Here is a 20,739-nt window from a genome sequence, read left to right on the forward strand (position 1 = left end):
TGTCTCTATGGGAATCTCTAGCAGATAGCTGGAAGGCAGGCACATGACTTATCAATTAGGATTAAAAATAGGATCCAGGGGGTCCTGTCTGGATTAGCTTCAGAGATGCATATAGGCAGCAATGCACGGTACAGGTAATTATTGACAACTGATTGTAAGGTGATGTAGTTTTGCCACTCTTGAAGTTGAAGATGAGTTGAGGACTGGGAGCAGTCCTGGAAGATGATAGGATGATCCTTACCGTACTTTTTTTTTTAAGTCCTGAGAAGAAACCACAAGTTTTCCATTTGCCTAATTAACTGTAGTTAGAAACAAATGATGATCTGTACTAAATAACTAGGACTGTTTAACAAGACTCATTTGTTCTTTGGTCAAACAAAAGAATTCCTGAATCTTGTGGAATTCACTGCAGTTTTATATAACTGAAGATATACTCTATTCCCCAACTTGGTAAACTGAGGCGTCAGGGGAGTCAGAAGAGTCCTACAGAGACTTTACCTGTGGCAAAAGTCCCTCATCTACCACAATGTCCTGTGCTTACCCCTGTCTCAGTTTGCATTCCCTTTCCTTCCTGTGCATATTATTCAATCCAACCTGGCATTCTCCAGCCTAGGAGGAAGCCCCTTCAAACAAAATGCATTTTACTTCCCAGTAGAGTTTCTTTGCTTGTCATGCTGCAGGAGCAGCAGAGAGGAACCCACTGTCAGAGAGAAGCAGTGTCTGGATACTGCTTAACAACCCTGTCTTTCTGATAAATCCTTTGTCTGTCAGGATTGTTCCTCAGCCCTTTGCCTTCTCTGCCTTGTCTTCCTCTGCACGATGAACAGTGTGAGGATGGTGAGGCACAAGTTGCCCAGAGCAGCTGTGGCTGCCCCATCCCTGGAAGTGTTCAAGGCCAGGTTGGACAGGGCTTGGAGCAACCTCGTCTAGTGCAAAGTGTCCCTGCCCATGGCAGGGGGTTGGAACTGGATAATCTTTAGGGTCTCTCCCAAACCGAGCCATTCTGTGATTCTATGAGACAACACTCTGCAGGCTTTCACAACCCACACGGAACAGAAGGCTCTTTCATTAAAGATTCTTCTCCTAAAACCCTCCTATTTGCGCATATCCCTTCCTTTTGAAGCCACAACTGCTCAGCCTTTTTCCACAGGAGCTTCTGTACCCGGATCTGGAATACCCTGTGGAAGGGTCTGTAACCCCGGACAGGCACCTGCTGTGGCAGCGCTCGGAGGGGACACCGAGCCCCCGTCACTGAGAGCGCCGGCTGTGCCCCCACAGCTCAGCGCTGCCCTAAGCCAGAGGTGGCGAGACGGTGCCCCCGGACACACACACTCGGTACCACCAGGGCGGGAGGCGCCGCCGCTCCCACACCAAAGGCAACTCGACCTTCCCCTTCCATTTTCCTTTTTTTCCTTTTCCCTTCCCGCCCGATCCCGGCGGGGCTACGGCGCGCGCGAGGAGTCAAACCTCCTCGGGGCGCGGGCGCTGTCGGGCGGCGCCGACCCCGCCCCGCCCCCCCCCCGCGCTCCCTTCCGCGCCGGGTGACGTCAGGCGCCTCACGCGCCGCTCCGCGCGTCACACGCCGCGCGCGAGCGCGCGCGCGCCCCAGGCGCTCTCCCCCTTTCCCCCCCCTTTCCATGCTCGGCCAATCCGCGGGCGGCGCCGCCCGGTCCTGCGCGCGCCCGCCCCGCGAGGCGGCAGCGCCGGCCAATCCCTTCCGCCGGCGGGGGTGGGACTTCCGCCCGGAGCCGGAAGCGGGTCTCTCATGCGAGCGGGTGGTTGAGTCTCGGCTCGGAGACGTTTCGGGCCCGGAGCCGCCGCCGCCGCCCCCGCGCCGCCCCCGCCCCGCCCGCCCCCGGCGCTGCCGCCGCCCCGCGCCCCCCTCGGCCCCGCCCCGCGCTCCGCTCTCCTCCTCACGGCATCCGGCGGCGAGGCCCCGGCGGCGGCGGCGGCGCGGCGGCGAGAGAGGCCCCGGCGCCAGCGGGAACGCGGCAGAGAGGCGAGAGGCCCCCGCGCCGGCGGAGCCAACCCCCCCCTCCCCTTCGTGCCCGCCCGTGTCCCCCGCGCCGAGCCCCGGCCCGCGGGCGGTGGCGGCTGTTGGTGACAGGTGAGTGCGAGGGGCCGCTCGGCCCGCGCCCCCTGGGCGGCGGCGCCCGCCGGGGCCGTTCCGCGCCCGCCGCTCCCGGTGCGCGGGGGGGATGGCGGGGCCACGGCGGGAGCAACACCCTCCCCCATCCCCCGCCGCCCCCTCGCTCCGGGGAGGCGGCCGGAGCCGCCATCTTCCCACCCGAGGCGGCTCCCGGGGGAGCGGCGGCGGCGGGAGGAGAATCCCGGCGTGGGGCTGGCGGGGGCAGGGCGGGCGGGCCGCGGGGCCGCTCCCGCACTGCGGGCCGGGCACGGCGGCTGAGCTTTGCCCCCGAGCCGCCGTGTGCCGAGGGACCCGCCCGGAGCCTACCCGAGTGCCTACCCGGGGCCGATGGGACCACCTGGAGCAGCCCCCGGCCCATCGCTCCGGGCAGCGCCGACTTCCCACACGAGCGTGTTCCCGAGCTGTGTCCCGAGCAGGTGAACTACTCAACACCTGCCAGAGCAGGCACCGCGCACACGGTGTGTTGCCCCCTGGATTGTGGTGGTGGTGTTGTTGGCTCTTCGGTAGCTGCTTCGTCCCAGTTATTTTCACTCTCAGTTTCAGTCTGTGCAGGTGCTCAGAACTAGCTCTTAGCAGCTCTGTCCACAGTTTAAACAGATGTGCACTTGCCAGACAGTGTTTGTTGTGTGAGATTCCTGTGTGGCAGATAAGTATAATTATTTTTATTCTGCAGGTGAGGGAATTGAGGCAGAGTGGTTAAGACTTGCCTGTGGCCACAGAGAGAGAGCTGGGTTCAAAACCACTGTTTAAACTTGAGTCACAGTTGGGGTAAAACCATGGGAATTCTGGCTTCCGATTCTTCGTCTTGTTGCTGGCCTAGTTTTGTTGGCCTCTGTGTGAATTCTTAGTAAAACTGGAGAAGGGATCTTCCTTAAGTAGTGCCTCAGGGATCGCTATTGAAAGGTCTGTTGTGTGGTTTAAGTTTCGTGTCCAACTTATCTGGTTTTTACAGTTTGGATAAATTCTCAAAGGTCAAAGAATGTTGTATTCCTATTTGGTTTTTAACTTGCTGGGATTTCACAACTCTTGGGTTTTGATTCTGGTCTGGTAACTGTTTTTATCAGTTGAACTTTCACTTCTCCCTGCTGACTTGTAAGCATTTCTTCAAATTAATTCTTAAGATATGAAGTTAATCAGCTTAATCACTGTAGTTATTACAACAACAGTGATATTTTCTATTTTTTTTTTTTTTTGGTGGGATGTGAAAGGAAGGTGAAAATTAGGGAGAGGCCTGATAAAACACATCTAGAAAAAGGTATATTTTATATATGATGTCTATAGAAAATTTTATTCTTCCAGGTGTATTGTCATTTACCTGCATATACTACTTATATGGAAGCCGCAATTATTTTTGTTTAATTAGTTTTATATTTAGAGGGGATAGTAATTCTTATGGGAACTGAAGTAAAAGTTTTACTTAAATGAATTAAGAGAAAACATTTGACCTCTTGAATGTTCCCTAATAATATATGTGTTCATAGTATGTAGTCAAGTCCTTAAGCACACACAGTGTTCTGAGATAGATTGAATTGTTTATCTTGTAATTTTTTCTGTATTTTTTTAAAAGTGTTTAAACACAAACACCTGAAGGGAATAAAGGTGTCAGCACAGGTGTGTGCTGCCTTGGTTGCTTTTTGTGGCTTGCTCTAGTGCAAATATACACATCAAAAGGTAGCAATGACTGATATGTAGATATTATATATATTGCTTAGATATGTGACTGGAACTTAAATCTGCTTCACTACAGAGCCAAGTCAGAGGATCTGGAAGTGGAGGCAGTTGTGGGGGCTTTGGGATTTTGTTGAGGTTTTTTGTTTCTTTGAGACATGCAGTAACCATGTAGGCAGTTTCTAGCAATGATGTCTTATTCGATTAGAGTGAAATTAACTACTTGGTTTATTTGCTGAAATGCAAAGTAAATACAGTCAGGCTTGTCTAATCTACATGTTCCGTGGAGATCTGTTGCTGCGTCTCTTATTAAGTCTCGTATCTCGTAGTGGCTTTGGCTTTAAATCAGTTGAGAGCTTAATTGGCATGGTAATATAAACTCTTTGTTAAATATTTATTACATTACCTCACAAAATGCACATGCTAGACACGGAAAAGGCATGTTTCTGACCATAATGCGTGACAAATATAACGTGACAGCTGAAAGGTAGCAAAAAAGGAGTTATAAAAAACCAAAGTAATTAGTGTAGATGTTTTCCATCAGTTTGATTTTTTGTAAACTAGGTGGCTTTTAGGACCTTCAGCGCCATTAATGTTTAATTCCATGGTGTCTGTATATATTCATCAGGCATTCACATTCTCGTAAATTAACAGATGAGGTACGCAAATAAGCACACAGAGCACTTGACTTACCTTTCCTAGTGCCTGTGTTGGAAGGAGCAGGTTTTGCAAAGGCCGTGGCCTTATCGATCTTGAAGAAGAAGAGCACTCTTGCCTTGGAGGGGTGAAGGTGGCTGTAGAGGCAGCTCACAAACGCAGTGGCAGGAAGGCTATTGCTGGCAGGGAGAAAAAGGCAAAGAGACCTGATGAAGAAAAGCAAAGAAATGTATTTTCAAGTCTGGAGAATGTTAAGCTTTGGGAGTGTGATTTCTGTGTCTGTGCATGTACACGTACATGTGAGGAACTGTTAGATGACGTAAGGTGTTGAAAAAAATGTGGTTTGTAGACTGTTAATTTCCTTTAAGCATTTACTCGCAAAATGACATTTTTAGACAACAAATTTGTGTAACTTTTAGACATAACTGTAGAAAAATAATCTCAGGCTGCATTTTTTCCTGTGTGTAATCAGTGATATTCAACTAACAGGAGTAGTGGAAGTCTCACATATCTGTATTCAGAATGGGCACACAGGTATGAGTCGGAAAGAAAGGATGTTACAAAACAGGACGTTGTAAGGAGGAAAGTTAACCCTTCTCCTGCAGTTTTGAAAGAGGCAATGATATGTGGAGAACTGTGTAGAAGATGGGAGTAAAAGCTACTCTTGTAGTAAAGGCCTCAGAAAGGTATATGAGCAGTGTTGTTACTAAAGCAAGGCATACACGTGCTGAAATTAATACTTTCATTTTAGTCCAAATTAAAAAAGATCTAAAAGGGTGGGTTTCACTACAGAAGCCAGTCATTAAATTAGGGAGGGGAAAGTGATGTAAAACTTAAACTTTGGAACAGTGCTAGTTTTATGTGATCCCTCAGAAAAGAGAAGACGCACGTGTACTCAACTTCTTCCCCCTGAACTGGTAATGTGCTTTATCAAAGGTACCAGTTACAACATTTTCAAACTAATGTGTTGGGAAAGCTCTGTTTTCTTTTTCTGTGTGTTAATTCCTTTGTGCTAGACTCAAGGCAAGCTAGTGTGTTATAGCAGTTAAACACAAAAATAGAGTAACTGAATATAAAACTCAGTGATATTTCACCTGGTCAACAAAAATATTTTGGTTCTGTAAATACCGGATAATTGAAGAAGACCCATTGCTATTCCAGCAATCTGTTTCTTTCTCTTTAAGGATATGCTGACTTTGGCTCATGATAACATTGTGTCTAAAACCAGTAAGTTTGATGAACTTATTAGAAACAAAGTAGAAGTCGATTTCTGTTCCACCCATTCATTTAAATTAACCTACTCAAATTTCACAAAGTAGTGCAAGATAGAAACATACTCTGTTAATTGTTTGCTAACTGATATTTCATAAGTTTTGGTGATGTGATGGAGCAAAGGATTTATAAAATCACTGGTCTTTCACACTTATGTGTGTTACGTACCCTTTCCAAAGGAGGGTGCCTCCCCATTCAGAAGCAGACACTACAGAGTAATACCTGCAGACAACAAAGGTACTTTGGAGTACTTAAATTAGGTGTGACTGTAATACAGCATAATTGTGCGATTAGGAGAGCCATGACAGTGTTCATTCTGTGATGTGTGCTGCTGCAGGTATTTTGTGTCTGGGTATGTGTTTCAGGAACGGCAATTAACTCCAAAATTGGAAGTCTGACAGAGGTTACTAATATGTGGCTCTCTGCTTGGCCTGGAACAGGGAATTGGGGAAATGCTGTCTTGACGCCCTGATGAATCACCAATTTTTTTGAGTCTTAATCTTTTTGAACGCTCTCGTTTACCATGGAGGGCTTGGCTATGCATATTCTGGATCCTGTCAGTCCAGCTTCTTAATGGGTAGTTCAATGATGTAATACAAAAGGAATCAGTCGCTCATAAGCTGAATGGATTGCCACCTCTGCACTTCCAGCAGCTCTGTTGTTGTTCACACAAGGCTGTTGGCATGTAAGGAGCTGGTGTCCCGGAGAGTATATCCTACAGGAAAGGTTTATTCTGGATTGCCTTTGTGGCCATGTAGCGTTCACAGATGTCTCGAGTTCAGTGTACATGTATTTAAGACAGCTATGCATAACTTTTAGTTCTGGACTGTTGCACATAGAAACATAGATGCCTCTAGAAATGTGTAGAAATCTACCTGCCATGGTAGCTTATGAGGAATTAGACACAGAATTGCTTTATCTGTCACAGACTCCTTTCTAAAATGCCAGTGTCACTTCCATTGTTGAAAACAACAAACGCTGGCAGTATAGACTTTGGAAATTACACCTTCAGATGCTATCAGTAGCTCACATGGGACATGTTCAGGAATATACTGAGTTTTCAGTGTAGTTGTAGAACATAGAGTTGTTTTATCTAAAGCTTGTGCTGGGCTTTTTGCAAGTCTAAATACCGTATTACCTAGTTTTGCTTTTAGATTTCTTGTTTCTTGCACAAGTATCTGAACAGTATTTTCCCTTTGGAAAGGTTAAGTCTCCCTCAGCTTCATATTGGTCTTCCCTGCTGTCTTCTGGAAATAAGCAACGATGGTGAATGTTAATACTTCATTGATGGTATTCATAAGGCAGACTTCCATCTGTCTTGTTAGTGGAGTTGCAAACTTGCTTAAAACATTGTAGATTTCTGTTACTCTGTTAAAGTGTTTATTCATGTTTCTGGGCAAGCCTAATGTTCTGCAATCTATTTTCAAGTATTTTATAGTTACAGAATGCCAGTGATCTGACAGGGAAACTTGAAAAAAAATTAGTTAAATAGTAACTGTGCTGAGGGAAAAAAAATTAATTGTTTGATAAATTTCAGTTGGCGGAAACATAATAAAGTGCTTCAGAAGCTTTACAGTGATGTCTCTTGGCAGCTTTATGATTTTGTTTTCGGTCAGTGCTGGTATCCATATGCGTATTTTCACAGGTTGTGATGCTGTTGCAGGTTGCTCCACAACAGAGTCTGACTGACTGTTGTTCAAACAAGGAACTGATGAATCAACAGGCCAATGTCCAAAGTAGCTTGCTTTTCCATACCCTGGTGCCGAGGGCTTATGCTTAAATGTTTGGATGTATCCTCCTGGTTTCTGATTCTTGTTCTAGGAATTAAAAGTAGAGCAAAAGTGAAGAATGCAGTGGGGCATGGTTACTCTAAGTGCTGAGCTACCTATATGTGTAGAATTTGCAGTCTTATCTCTGTTTCATTCCCATTCAGACAGATAGGGACAGAAAACGATCAACATGTTGCTGTTTGAAGCAACAAGGCAAACAATTTGGGCAAAATATCACTGTCTACATTGACGTGTCTCCAGGATCCTGGGTTTGTGTCCCTGCTCCTGTTTAAAAGCTCCCTGTCCAATTCTTCATTATAAATGTCTCAAAGATTTGTATTGTAAAGAAGGGAAGGGACCCTTTCTAATGAACATGTGTTGCAGCATAGTTTATAAACTATTTTTTTATGATTAAAATTTTCTTAGTTAACATTGTGTATTTTAGCGGCCTGAATTCAAGGAATCAGTAGAGTTTTTAGGAGGGTCTGTGCCCAGCTATTTTGACTTGCAAGGAAGAATTATTGACATTCAATCCAAGCTAAAATAGTGGAACAGTCCATCCTTTAACAGTGAGTCAAAACCTGAATTACCAGTAGTTTTGATTACAGTGATACTCTTAAGAAGGTGGGGTGCTCTAACTGTGAACAAATGTGCACCCAGTAGGTGATAGTCTTTCATACAATGTTTTAAAACTAAGCAAGAGTTGCTTCTGGTTTTGGTGAAGCTTGTAATGGAGGATGGTGGCCTTTTTTGAAAGAGGAAGTGATACTAAAATGACTGGATTATTTAGGTTAAATTTTATTTTTGGCAAAGAGGTTAATGAAATAATTGTTGGCAAAAACATTAGGTTCCTTTTCTTATACAAAACCTTAAAGTTAAATGATGCTTCTTCTGTAAGTAGTTTCATTTCACCTTAGATTTGGTCCTGAACATGTTTCAAAACGTAAAACTAACATATTTTAGGTAAATGGTATACTCTTCAAGTCATCTGAAAAAAACCTGATCCCCAGAGCCTGAGGGGGGTTCATCCTAGGCTGTTTTGCAGAACAACTGTTTGTTGAAATAGTCTTTGCATAGTCAAGGGTTGTTGTATACATTCATGATGGAAGAAAACTTGTCACTGTACCTTTTTGTTTATCAATGGTATCATCTTATTTGGTTATTTATAGACCTCTCACCTGGACTTTATGTAGGTGTAGATCTTTCTCTCCTCTCAGCCCGTTGTGACCAAAGATACATTCTAGGAGAACTGCAAGGGCTGTCCCACCGCTTTGCATCAAATCTTTTCCAGAATTCTAGTTCTGTGTGCGTTTGAATTTGAGATCCTTGGTGTAAGATTTCTGCTTCCCTGAATTAGGCATTTATTGTGTGGTCTGAGAACGTCACGATAAAGAACTTGGCAAATTGGCTTTGAAGCTATGTGTGTGTCTTAAACAATAATTCAAAGTACTAAAATATGAAGTGTCCTAGAAGTTCCTAGTGCAACTTTTGACCTCCTCTTGCTTAAGCACAGCACTGATTGCAGGCTTGAAACATGGAAGCCAATAGCAATATTCTAAGATAAGACTTATTAAGACCTGTTAAAGAACATCAGACTTGTAAGCTCACTCTTGCAACTGCACTAAATATTAACCTTATAGCTTTAGTGATGTTTTTAATCTTGTATTTCATCATGAAATACTACATCCTCTTTTGCCAACTTCAGAATTTTTCTGGAGAAGATGCTATTCATAAGATCCTGCCCAGCAGAACTGGGTTAATTTCCTTTATCTTTGCCTTGAGTCACAGGCAGCATTGTGAGAGTGCATCAGCCACTCTCTGGTTCACAGCGCAGTGAAGTATGCGGAAGACTTAGAGCTGGTGTTGGTAAATCGTGAGGAGGAACCTTCAGTAATTGAAACAAGGAAGTTTGTTGTTCCCAGCATTGCTAAACTGACACTCTTCATGCACAACATTTAACTTGTTCCCTTTAAGCAAGTCCTAAACCTCCTCTGTCATGTGTTATATCATTTGAAGATTTTATATTTCTTTGAAGAGTTGGGAAAGTTCAAATAGACCATCAGTTGCTGCATCTTAGCTTTAAAACTTGAAACAGCTAGTAAAATACTGTAGAACTTGCAGTTGTTTTGTTAAATAAACAGAATTTATGAAATGGCAGGTCCCCTTAGAGCAAACCTGTCATGCTCAGATGCTGGTGAGTACGTTATCCAACAAAGTTCATATCTCTTCTAGTTTTCACTCCAAATCAGGAATCAGTTTCAGTCTCAGAATGAAAACTGTCTCTCCTGGTGAAAGTGCAACAGTTTCTGTAAACTCCACTGACCTGTGTGGACTCTTAGCATGCTTAATTGTTGCTTCCTTCAGCAGAGGAATAGGAAGATTAATCTCTGACTTCTCTTCAATAGCTACTTTAAAGAAAAGCAAATGCCAAAAAAAAAAAAAAAAAACAACCCAAACCCCTGGTTTGAGAGCAAGCCAGTTATGTGGGGAAGGAAGGGAAACAAGGAAAATATATTATTATGCAAGATATTATCTTTGCATAGTAATTCCTCATATGTGCATGAGTTCAGAGAGGGTATGATAGGATAAGACAGACTTCGTGTCCAGAGTGCCAAAGTAAACTCACTTGCAGGAAAGAGAGTGTATTTCAAAATGAAAAACTACAGGTCACAGGAAAAAATATTGGAGAAGTCTTTCATGTGGCTTTTTCTGATAGCCATGTTAATCTCTTCATGTAGTGTCTTGGTTGGCTGTGGGAAAGAACAATATAAGCCTATTTTAAATAAGTCAGAGTTCAAGAGTTTAAGGTACCATGTAGTGTTCTGTAAATGCCTATTTAAAAATAGTACTAGTACAGAAGTGAACAATATTTTGTGAAATCCGTAGTCATTAGTGCTAACAAGTATTTATTGCTGCCCTGTCCACTCCAGGGCAAGCTTGAATTTTCTTTCCAGTTGAATTTACTGTTTCTAATCAATTGTCTTGTTCTTCTGCTTTTTATGTGTACGGAAGTGTTGTGCAGTTTTTAACTCATGTCACCTTAGTGCAAACAAGCAACATGGATGATGATAGTTGATGATTTAGGTGAGGTTTTGTATTTGGTGGTGCTAAAATTTAAAAACAGATTTTTATGATGCTTTCCATCATTTTGCATTTAATGTTTGCATTAAGTGACAAAATTAATTTCTGCATCAGTGACCAATTTTTGATATTAAATACTGGTATTACTTTAAATGCCTGGAATACTGTTCCAGCTAATTAGCTGGCATAAAGATTTTTGAAGTTATTGCGAAGCCTTGACTTTCAGAGAAATGCAGTTAACCTATCAAAGGTCACCTCAAAGCATCTAGAGTTAATATTTGTGTAGAAGGTAAACAACTTTAGCAGTTAAAATTATGTATATTAATAAAAATGCCAACACTTTTCTTTGCATTACCTCAGCTGTGACTTGTATTTGCAGACCAGAATCACAGCACACTGGACACCACAAGCACAGGCTGGAGCCTCGTAGCTTAGGCAAGTGTAACACATAAATGGAGGTGAATGGGAGTGTTACAAGAAATTAATGTGAGCAGTGGGTTGGTATGATATATGTTGCCTGTGCTGTGATGAGAACCTCATCAGTTTTGACAATGTATTAATTAAAAAAAAAATCTTGCAGAAGGAGGGAGCTTCCATCCCATTCTGCAGTTTCTCTTAACCCATGTTAGGCATATATCTGAGGGGTTTTTATGTACTGAGCCATTATTTAGGTTGGCTGGTTTTGGATGATTGTATGAAAAGTTAGTCTACCTCTATAGTTATCCTCATTTAACAAATGTATTCTGTACTGTACAGTTCAGAAGCAGAGACAGATGTGAAATGCAGTGTGGAGCGTGGGGTCCAGCTCCAAGTTTGTCCTTCTGTAGGTGGTTTAAAACATTGTTGCCCTGTGTTTAGGCTTAATTAGTTTTCTGATTATTTCAGTGCAGTGGTTTGCATTGAGCTGTCCTTTCACTCTTTAATTCAGTACAGGCGGTCTGCTGGGGTTTCCCTTGTGAAAGTCCTGCAGGTATGTTACTGTCAGCTTTGCATTCCCCACTTTTTTGTATTGTTGTAGGAACTACATGTGATGCTTTGTAGGCAAGAGCAAAAGCAGCAGCAGTGGCAGAGTGGTGTGAACTTGAGTTGTTAAGTTCCATTCAGAGCTGCAGTACTGGGTTTGCAGTGCTCTACTGCTGCTGGTTTCCTAGAGAACAGGACAGAAGGATTAATGACATCAGGTGTTCAACTTGGATCCTCTCTCCTCTACTACTCCTGGTCCCAGTAGTAAAGTGCATGTGCAAGCAACTGCTGTGTAGTTCTCTGTTTAGCTGTAGAAAGAGTTCAAATTTATTCAAATTCTGTTCTTGCTGGTCTTGTTTTCTGTCCTGCAAAAGTGAAAAGTGACACCAGAGCTGGGAGATAGGGTGGGAGTCAAATGCTCACAAACATAACAGAGGGCAAGCGGTGGCGTATTTTAGTGGAAAATCATTATACTTTGAGGTATTTACCTGATGTACTTGAGTAGCAAGTTCCTGATCTCTTTCCTGAGAAAGATAAAAGACCTTTTCCCTTCAATGTGAGATGTTTTCTGCTTTTTGTAGGCCTTGGTAATGAATGTAGAATGTATTATTCTACATTCAACTTTTCAAGAGAGAATGGGGTTTTGGAGAATTATGATCACAGATGCTTTATATTAAGGTAGCATCCCACCTTTCAGAATGGTCATGGTTTGGCTGAGCTGCTAACAACTTAACTGCCATTTGAGGAGTTGCTCAGAAAATGTACAAATGGGAGAACTGAGAGATTTATTTTAATTAACAGTGTGGTACTTTTTGAAGACATCATCTGATAAATATCTTATCTGACACAATAGTTATAATAGAAATTAAATATGCATCTTTATAACCTGCAGGGTGTGTGCTGTTAGTCCACTTACAGTGAGGTAAACAAGCTTGTGGCTTTGTGATGGATGTGCTACATGAAGCAACTCCTGTTAATTAATGAGTGGGTTTCTTAGTGTTATGTGCTTCAGCCTGCAGTCAGGAGAGTGCTGCTTAAGACTTGAATACTGAGAACAAGCCATAAGCAAACTGAAAACTGCTCATGACACAATCACACTCGTCTTAAAGGCACATGACACTTATCCAGCACAAAAATTTCTTTCCAGTGGTTTATTCCTGCTTGGTAGGCACTCCTAGTGTTTTTAAATGGTAAGATTTTTGTTAGGTTTTATGCTACTAAACATCTAGTGCATTGCATTACTGAGGAGGATATGATCTGGTCCGTCTCTGGAGTGATGTTTGAGTGCACATCAGATAATAACTGCACGTAAAACTCTGTGTGCAGTAGGACTGCAGAAATTCTGAGAGACCTTTCAGTGTAGTGAAATGATTTCCTTTCATTTTAAGCATATATATTTAAAATACAGTGCATAAAAGGCTAGACATAAAAATGATAATCACAATTGTTTGTTGGTAGGGGTCATACTGTTATCTTCCTGTTGTTTGGGATTAGGTGAGTGAATAAGACTGTAATTTTACCCTCTTCCCGTTTTTCTTGCTCTTGACTTTTTCGTATACCCTGTACAGAGTCCTTATCATTTACCACTATCAGGTTTCTTTGGTATTTTATCACCTTTGTTTAGTAACTTATTGCTTGGCATCTTTTGGACAGCTAATTACTGTAATGATCTGAGTTTCTAGACTTGCAGACTAATCAGTTCTGGCATACTGTTCATTGCACGGGTTTGTGTGGGTTAGAAAGCTCATCAGTAAATGATGGGAGTTGTGAATTGCTTGTGAAACCTCACACAGAAATGTTTCAGAGATCTTTAAATAAGGAAATGTAGCATTCCCTTTAAATAGCAAGGTTTGCCATTTCTCTTGAAATCTCAGCCTTTCTTAGAGGAGAGACTTCATTTTAAGGGATAATTAATAGAATTGCAGAACAATTTTGGAGGCTATCAACCTTATAAAATAACAAGTTTTTTGGGTTTTGTTTGTTTGAGTTTTTTTTAAAGCAATTTGTGAAGTAGATGCAGCAGCTCCAAATGATTTGAGCTCATGTTTTCTGTTGCAGAATGTTAAAGAAATGCAGCATTAAAGTTTAGGTTCTTGTGACACTATTTCTTGCTAACGCTCAGTTACCTTGTGGATTTTAAAATGCCTTGGGTCTGCCAAGTGTCGTGTTGTGGGTTTGGCCACAGTGCTTATGTCCATGTTCCTCTTTGAGAACTCAGAAGTTGCAATGTTCTGGGGGGTACCCAGGAGTAAGCAATTTTCTTGGCAGGAAGGAAAACTGAAACAATTCAGATGGTACTTTTCTCGGGTTTTTTGGAGTCTAACTTTCCAGCCGCTCTGCTGGCACGTACGCTGGATGCATGTACATTTTGAAAACTCCATCTGACAGACTTGTATAAATGTCTAGGTCTAAACACTAAGCTCCAGAGGTGAATTTTCAACTTCTTCCACAACTGTTTAGCTAATTAACAGTTAAACAAATTGAGAGCCTTGTGATGATTTCTAATAGTAGTGCATTCACGACTTCTGTGGACACATGCTGTGACTAAATGTTTGTCATGTCAGCTTTTTAATTGCTGTTGTGTAGTACAGAGTTTACAACTGATGTAGGCACAGTGATGATTGCAGAGATCGCCATGAGCAGATATGCTTTTGGGGTTGTTGGATTTCTCATTCGCAGCTATTTTATCCACTGCGGTAATGGAACTGCTTCGCAGTATATTTTATTTTCAATTCTACGATCCTTTGAAAGATAGATTGCTTGTCTCATCTGCTCTGCAAAGAAACTGATTTCCTGCTTTGAAAGGAAAGATGGAAACCCGTGAGTTCTGTCGCAGGCTTTCTCTGTGAGCATGATACAACTTGGTAAGGTTATTCATCTGCAGAATGGTAACATGTGCCCCGTGCAGCAGGATGATTGTTCAACTCTTATATTAACAGCCAAAATCTTTTTTTGAAAGTATTCTGAAACAGCTACCTGGTGAAAATTGAAAGTTTGTATCACTGGTCATAACACTAAGAGGGAAAGTTGCAGCCTTTGAGGATTAGGTTTTGTCAGTTTATCTTGATGATGCTCTGTAACCTTATAGATAAAATATCCCATATTTGAGTTGGCAGCTTTACCTGGACCGAGAACGTGATTAACTCTTGACATATATGCTTTGGGTATTCAGAACCCTGGTGAAACTAATAAAGAAAAAGTAACCTTTGTTTAAGAGAAGCTGATGTATTAAATGTGTAGCATACTTTTTGAAGAGGCATCTCTTATTTCTCCTATAAACTATGTGATGTCTTCCACAGGTGCTACAACTCTTTTCAGAGCTGAGGTCAGTGGTGACTCTGATCATTTCTGCTGTGGTGTCACGATCCTCATGGTACATATGTGTGTGATAGGTGGTGGGAAAGTATGTTATCTTTCACAACAGAAAGAGGATTTCTGACCTGCAACTAGAAGCTTGTTATGAGGCTTAAGTTAAGCAGTTCACCTCTGTTTGGAAAACATCTTAGGCTTTCTCATGTTACTGGAAGTGTATTTCTGTATTAGCCTTGTGAAAAGTTTATCTTAATCTGTATTTGAAGTTTCTAAAATGTTTGCTAGGAAGAGTTCTGCACAAAGCCAAACTCAAATCTATTTTTGTTTGTGCTTGCTGGAAGAGCAGTGAAAAGTTCTTTTATTCCAGTGAGCTTTTTTGTTTTATGATGTTGCTGTTTGCAGGGTGAAAGTTAGTTGTCAGCACTTGCATTTGTAAATCTCTTTTTAAGGGCTGATTACTCTGGACTGAAAGTTGGCAAGCAAGATCTCAGCCCTAGAGCATTGTTTGGGGTTTTGCATGTTTTTAAATAACAGATCTATCTAACTGATTTGGTTGAGAGAGCACATGTTGGTACTCATACTCCAGTAACTCTAGACAGTGAAACAAGTTGCATAAAAGCACCTTTTGGATGTGAATTATAAAAATTAGAGATGACTACTAATAAAAGCAGGAATATCAGAGGCTACACTTCAGGGAGGTTTTGGGAGGTTGGCAGGGGCAGCAGTGGTTTTGTTTGCTCTGTAACAATCAAGTAGATGTCTTTTCCAAACTGTTTGCAAGGTTGTGGTGCATGTGGATGCAGTGTGTGTATAAATACCTTCAGACAGTTGAACATTAACTCTGCCAGTACTATAAGATACCTAAACCTGCACTAAAATGCAGTGTAAAGGTTAGCCTGATACTGGCACCACACTTACACACGTGTGGCTTTTGGATGAGAGCAGTCCCAGCTCTGCTTGGCTTGGCACCCAGACAAGAGTGATCATGTGGTTGTGTGCACTTATCTGTACAGTCATCCTGTGAGCCATTGCTGGTTTGTATCTGGTATCTTCTGAAATTATGGAATTCTTATAACAAGACAGTTTTGAAAATATTTGCTAGTAAAGAAAAATGCTGTCAACTTTAAAAAAACCCAAAACCTCAAAAACCCACACAAACAAAAAACCACCAACAAAAAAACCTCACAAAACCCACAACGCAAACCCCACATCTTTTTATTTGAGAAGGTGGTTGTGGATGTTGCAGACTGAAACCACTAGGCTGAAATACCTGTGTTGCTCAGCCAGGTGGTCTCAGTCTCACCTGAGAATGTTCTGGTAACTCCTCAGATTAACCACTACTGACCAGGTGTCCACAGGGATGGACAGTTCTGTATGAGGGAAGGCTGACTGCCCCCATTGCCCTCAAACTAAGGAGAAAACAACTGTATTAAGGTGCTCTTCCCCTTCCTGTTGCAGTTACCAGTCTAGCAGATTGAGCAGTGTATTACAGTTTTGGGGACAGCAAAAAACTTCATTGTTGAACGTTATGCAATTTCTAAAGAAACATGTTTTTACCATGTATTTTAACCTTCTGTGTTTTGCTTACTTACGACGCAGGTTCAAACTGCTTTTGATAAGTCTCAATAAAATCTATGCAGTTCCTCTTGGATTAGGTAGCTGTCAAAATAAGTACTTGAATGTCTCTAGATATGTCGAGAGTAGACTTACTCTCACGTTGCTGAACTTGACTCATTACTCTGCAATGACCAAATGGCAAAACAGCAGGAAGCATAATGATTTATTAAATGCCTTTACAGACTTGAAATTATTACAAATGTATAAAAGTATAAAATATATAATTTACAAAATTATAACTGGTTGCTTCTAAATCAGTTCTAAATGCAGTCCATTCTGTAGACTATATGTAGACATAATTTGTTGAAGACAGATATTTTTGTGAAACTGCTAACTATAGAGTAGAAATACTGTTTAACAGCTTATTTAAGAGGTGGTTTGTCTCTGAAGGTTTTTATTGTGGGTTTGTCTTGTTTTAATAACTTGCATTAGTGGGCCCGTGGGAATTTAATGAAGTTCGGCAAAGCCCAGCATAAGGTCCTGCACCTGGGTTGGGGCAACTTCCAGTATCACCACAGGCTGGGGGATGAAGGGATTGAGAGCAGCCCTGCTGAGAAGGACTTGGGGGTGCTGAGGGGTGAGGCTGGACATGACTCAGCAGTGTGCACTGGTAGCACAGAGAGTTGCTATATCTTGGGCTGCATGCCCAACAGTGTGGCCAGCAGGTCCAGGGAGGGAATTCTGCCCCTCTGCTCCACTCTGGTGAGATTCCACCTGGAGTGCTGCTTCCAGCTCTGGGATCCTTAGCAGAGGAAGGACATAGACCTTGAGATGAGTCCAGAGGAGGCCACGAAGATGGTTAGAGGGATTGAATGTCTTTCCTATGAGGAAAGGCTGAGAACATTGGAGTTCTTCAGCTTGGAAAGAGAAGGTTCCAGGGAGAGCTCACTGTGGCCTTCTGGTACTTGAAAGGGGCTTTTTGTCAGGGCATGTAGTGGTAGGACAAGGGGTAATGGTTTTAAACTGGAGGGTTGATTCAGATTAGATAAAAGGAAGAGGGTTTTTACACTGAGGATTGCCCAGAGAGGTGGTGGTTGCCTCATCCCTGGAAACATTCAAATTCAGGTTGGATGGGGCTCTGAGGAACAATCTAGTTGAAGGTGTCTCTGCTCATTGCAGAGGAATTGAACTAGATGAACTTTAGAAGGTCCCTTCCAATTAAAAAACTAATCTGTGATTCTATGAAAGAAAAAATTGTCGTCTGATTCTGATAACTCTGTGTTCTGCTGTAGGTAGTGCTGTCTCTATCCCTAACGGGTTTGCCAACTTGCATTTTTCTCTTGAATGTCTCCTGCTTATTGCAGCAACATGTATTTATGCAAAGATATGGTTTATCAGTCAGCAGTTCAGTGTATCTTTTAAAGTCATGGGCAAGTTAACTCTTCGGTCGATGATAATTTTTATTGCTGCGTTGAAATGCCCCATTTAATTTCCTCACTAATTTGGTTATTAGACTAGCATCGAAAGAGGATAAACTTCCAAACCATCAATCCTTATCTGTAGTTTCTAGAACTACTGGCTATTGATTGTGGTTTGTGTAAATAAGCTTTTATATGAAGATATATATCAATACATGAAAAGCATGCTGAAACATATCCTGAAGAACCTTTAATGTTCCGTGATTTTTATTGTTTCTCTCTCTGAAGTAACACTGCCTTTTTCCACAAACACTGTATTCTCTAACATGATAGTCATGGGAGTCTGTAGTCATGTATGTTTTGTTCTTTAGGAGTCTGGTTAGTGGCAGCTCTACAGTAGAAAAATTCATCTCTTTAACTTTCCAGAACAGCCCTGCACGTGGAGTCATTTTGAAGTACATCACAATTGATGGGATTTTGCAGCAGAGCAGTTGACATCCTGGGGGCTTGTAGCAGTGTGATAGTACTAAGTGAAGAAAATTGCAAAGGAAGCTCTTCCTGTGTGGGGGATCTTTCCATGTGGCTTATCCGTTTGCAGAAAGGCAATAGCTGTAATCATTGTTAAAATCATGGGAGTTGGAAGGCAGGCTGTATCTTCTTCAAACAAATTATAATATCTCCCTTGTTTTGAGTGCCATTTTGATCCTAAATGATCAAAATTGAACTTAAATACATAGGTTTGACATTGTAATTATTAAAAATAATTTGTTTACAAGGTGGGTGGGTTTAGTGTCGTGTGTATCACAACAAATCTGTGTATCTAATGATAATATAATTATTAGTTTGAGTAGTGCAAACAAAGTTACCTAGAGCTTCAATCTACACCTGGCCTGTGGTAAGCATCTTGCATAATCTCATCTAAGGGACTTCTGAAAAGCAGTAGAGTGATATACTGCTCTAATTGCTGCTGGTTTGCCCAAGAAATGTGAAGTTGCAATGTGCACATGGCGGTCATGTGTTATCAAGTTGGCTAACAAGTTGTCTACCCTCAGCTGAAATTAATGATTTAGCTGAGTATTTTGTGCCTGATGACCAGTCAACAAATACTTTAAAGGATATATGTATAGTGGAACTTTACTCTTTTTTGATAGACTCGCATGATCTTAGCTGTTTTCCTTCCATTTATGCATGGAATAACAAAGTTCTGGTGCTAACACTATATATCAGCAGATGGAAGACACTGCAGCGTGACAGGCTGATCCTAGAAGGGAATTGGAATATGTGAAATAAGCAGGTGACAGAAGGATGCAAAGAAGTACCTTGGCATTGATTTGGGCTTCAAAATGCTGAGTAGATAACATCACTCTTACTAAAATACATTTGTCTTCCTGTAAAGTAGACTTTAGCTTGTGAATCTGGACTAATGGTGTATGCTCAAGGTTAGTATGATCAGCAATGGAGGTTATATACAACAAACACAAAATGATTAAGGAATCTTGTGCTCTTTTTAGAAAGGAAAATTAATGCATAATTTTGAAATGCTAAACAAAATTCCTTTGAAGAATATTAACAGAAGTGTTCTCCAAGAAGTTTAGACACCTTCTGTAGTGTTCATGTGCCTACATCTTCCCATGCGTGGCTTTGACCAATACTGAGTCTTGACTATTTAATACCTGCTTTCGAAAAACTGCTTTCCTCCTGAGGATGATTTTTTGTTATTTTATAAAATAGAAACAACCTGAATGAGTTCCAGACTTTCTGCTATGTAAACTGTGGGTATATTTATGTGTGTGTTACACTGTATGTGAGGAATAGCGTAATTTTTTTAATTTCATTTTTGTGTGGTTTTTTTGTCTGTACCGTTTCTTCCTTATTTAAGTAGTTTCTATTCCAAGCTGAGAGTCAGAGTGTTAGGAAAAGAAACTTCTGGCAATGTAACAGTGACACAGTACATGTGTTTCTTTTGAAACTTATTTTTCATGCTGACTTTACATCAATAGAATGAAATGATAAGCAATTGTTCATCTAAGCTGAATGGTGCATCCTCTTGGGGATGTCAGTGTATTTGTTTCTTCAACTATATGTACAAAATATCTTTTGCATAATCCCATAATACAGGTACTTGAATCAGTTCATATGGGAATGTCATAATTTTACTTGAAAATTTTGAAATGTATTTAGTCAGTTGTATGAAAGGCTTTTGCTTTTGTCCATTTCAAAATATTGTATAAAGGACATTCCATGGAAGGCCATAATACCATAGACTGAAAAAAATACTTCTTAACGCTGGTTTTTGGAGTCAAGGTAGCCTAAAAGGAACTTGTGCTGTTAAAGAATGGAACAATACTATTAACTTCCATGTGCTGCAAATCTGTAATTTTTTTATTTTTTTTTTTTTTGTTTAAGGAGCTTGTGAGGCGTTTGGTGTCACCAACATGAAGGCAATAAATTTCTCTCATGCATTGTTAGAGATGCAGTACTGGAATTTCCATGTGAATAAGAAACTAAAAAGGCATATCATGAAAAAATAATTTTTAAAAAGCCTGATTTTTACACCCCAGTATTACTTTGAGACTTCACGCTTTAAATTATTGGTTTTTAAATACCTTTTTTTAAAAATAACAGCATTAAACAGTAGCATCAAATTTCAAAGCAAAGTCACTAGACTTTCAACTCTACTCAGATTTTTACTTGTCTAATCAAATAAAATAACATTTGGGGATGACAGAGCAGAACAACTGGTTGAGTGTTGCTAATCGAGCAGAACTTTTGTAACATGCTTCTTAAATGTTGCAAAGATTAAGTGACCATCAGAGTAGTTATAGAAGACAAAGGTTGGTTTGTGACTAAATGCTTCTTAGTGAGTGGAGTCTGTCAGGTGATATGAAGAAGT

General features: G+C 41.3%; 1 protein-coding gene across 3 annotated transcripts in view; it reads left to right on the forward strand.

Annotated features, from left to right (window-relative positions):
- Positions 1-2,001: 2,001 nt before the first annotated feature.
- LARP4B (La ribonucleoprotein 4B) overlaps positions 2,002-20,739 on the forward strand; it is a 58,188-nt gene continuing 39,450 nt past the window's right edge. The window contains exon 1 of one of the 3 annotated variants that reach the window (XM_032683524.1): positions 2,002-2,107. The gene's annotated coding sequence lies outside the window, so the exon portion shown is untranslated. Of the gene's footprint in view, positions 2,108-2,414; positions 2,608-20,739 lie in introns of those variants that run through there. The other 2 variants (XM_032683543.1, XM_032683534.1) reach the window with 2 other exon arrangements.

The sequence above is a fragment of the Chiroxiphia lanceolata genome, chromosome 1, assembly GCF_009829145.1.
Source record: "Chiroxiphia lanceolata isolate bChiLan1 chromosome 1, bChiLan1.pri, whole genome shotgun sequence".
Taxonomy (NCBI): Eukaryota; Metazoa; Chordata; class Aves; order Passeriformes; family Pipridae; genus Chiroxiphia; species Chiroxiphia lanceolata.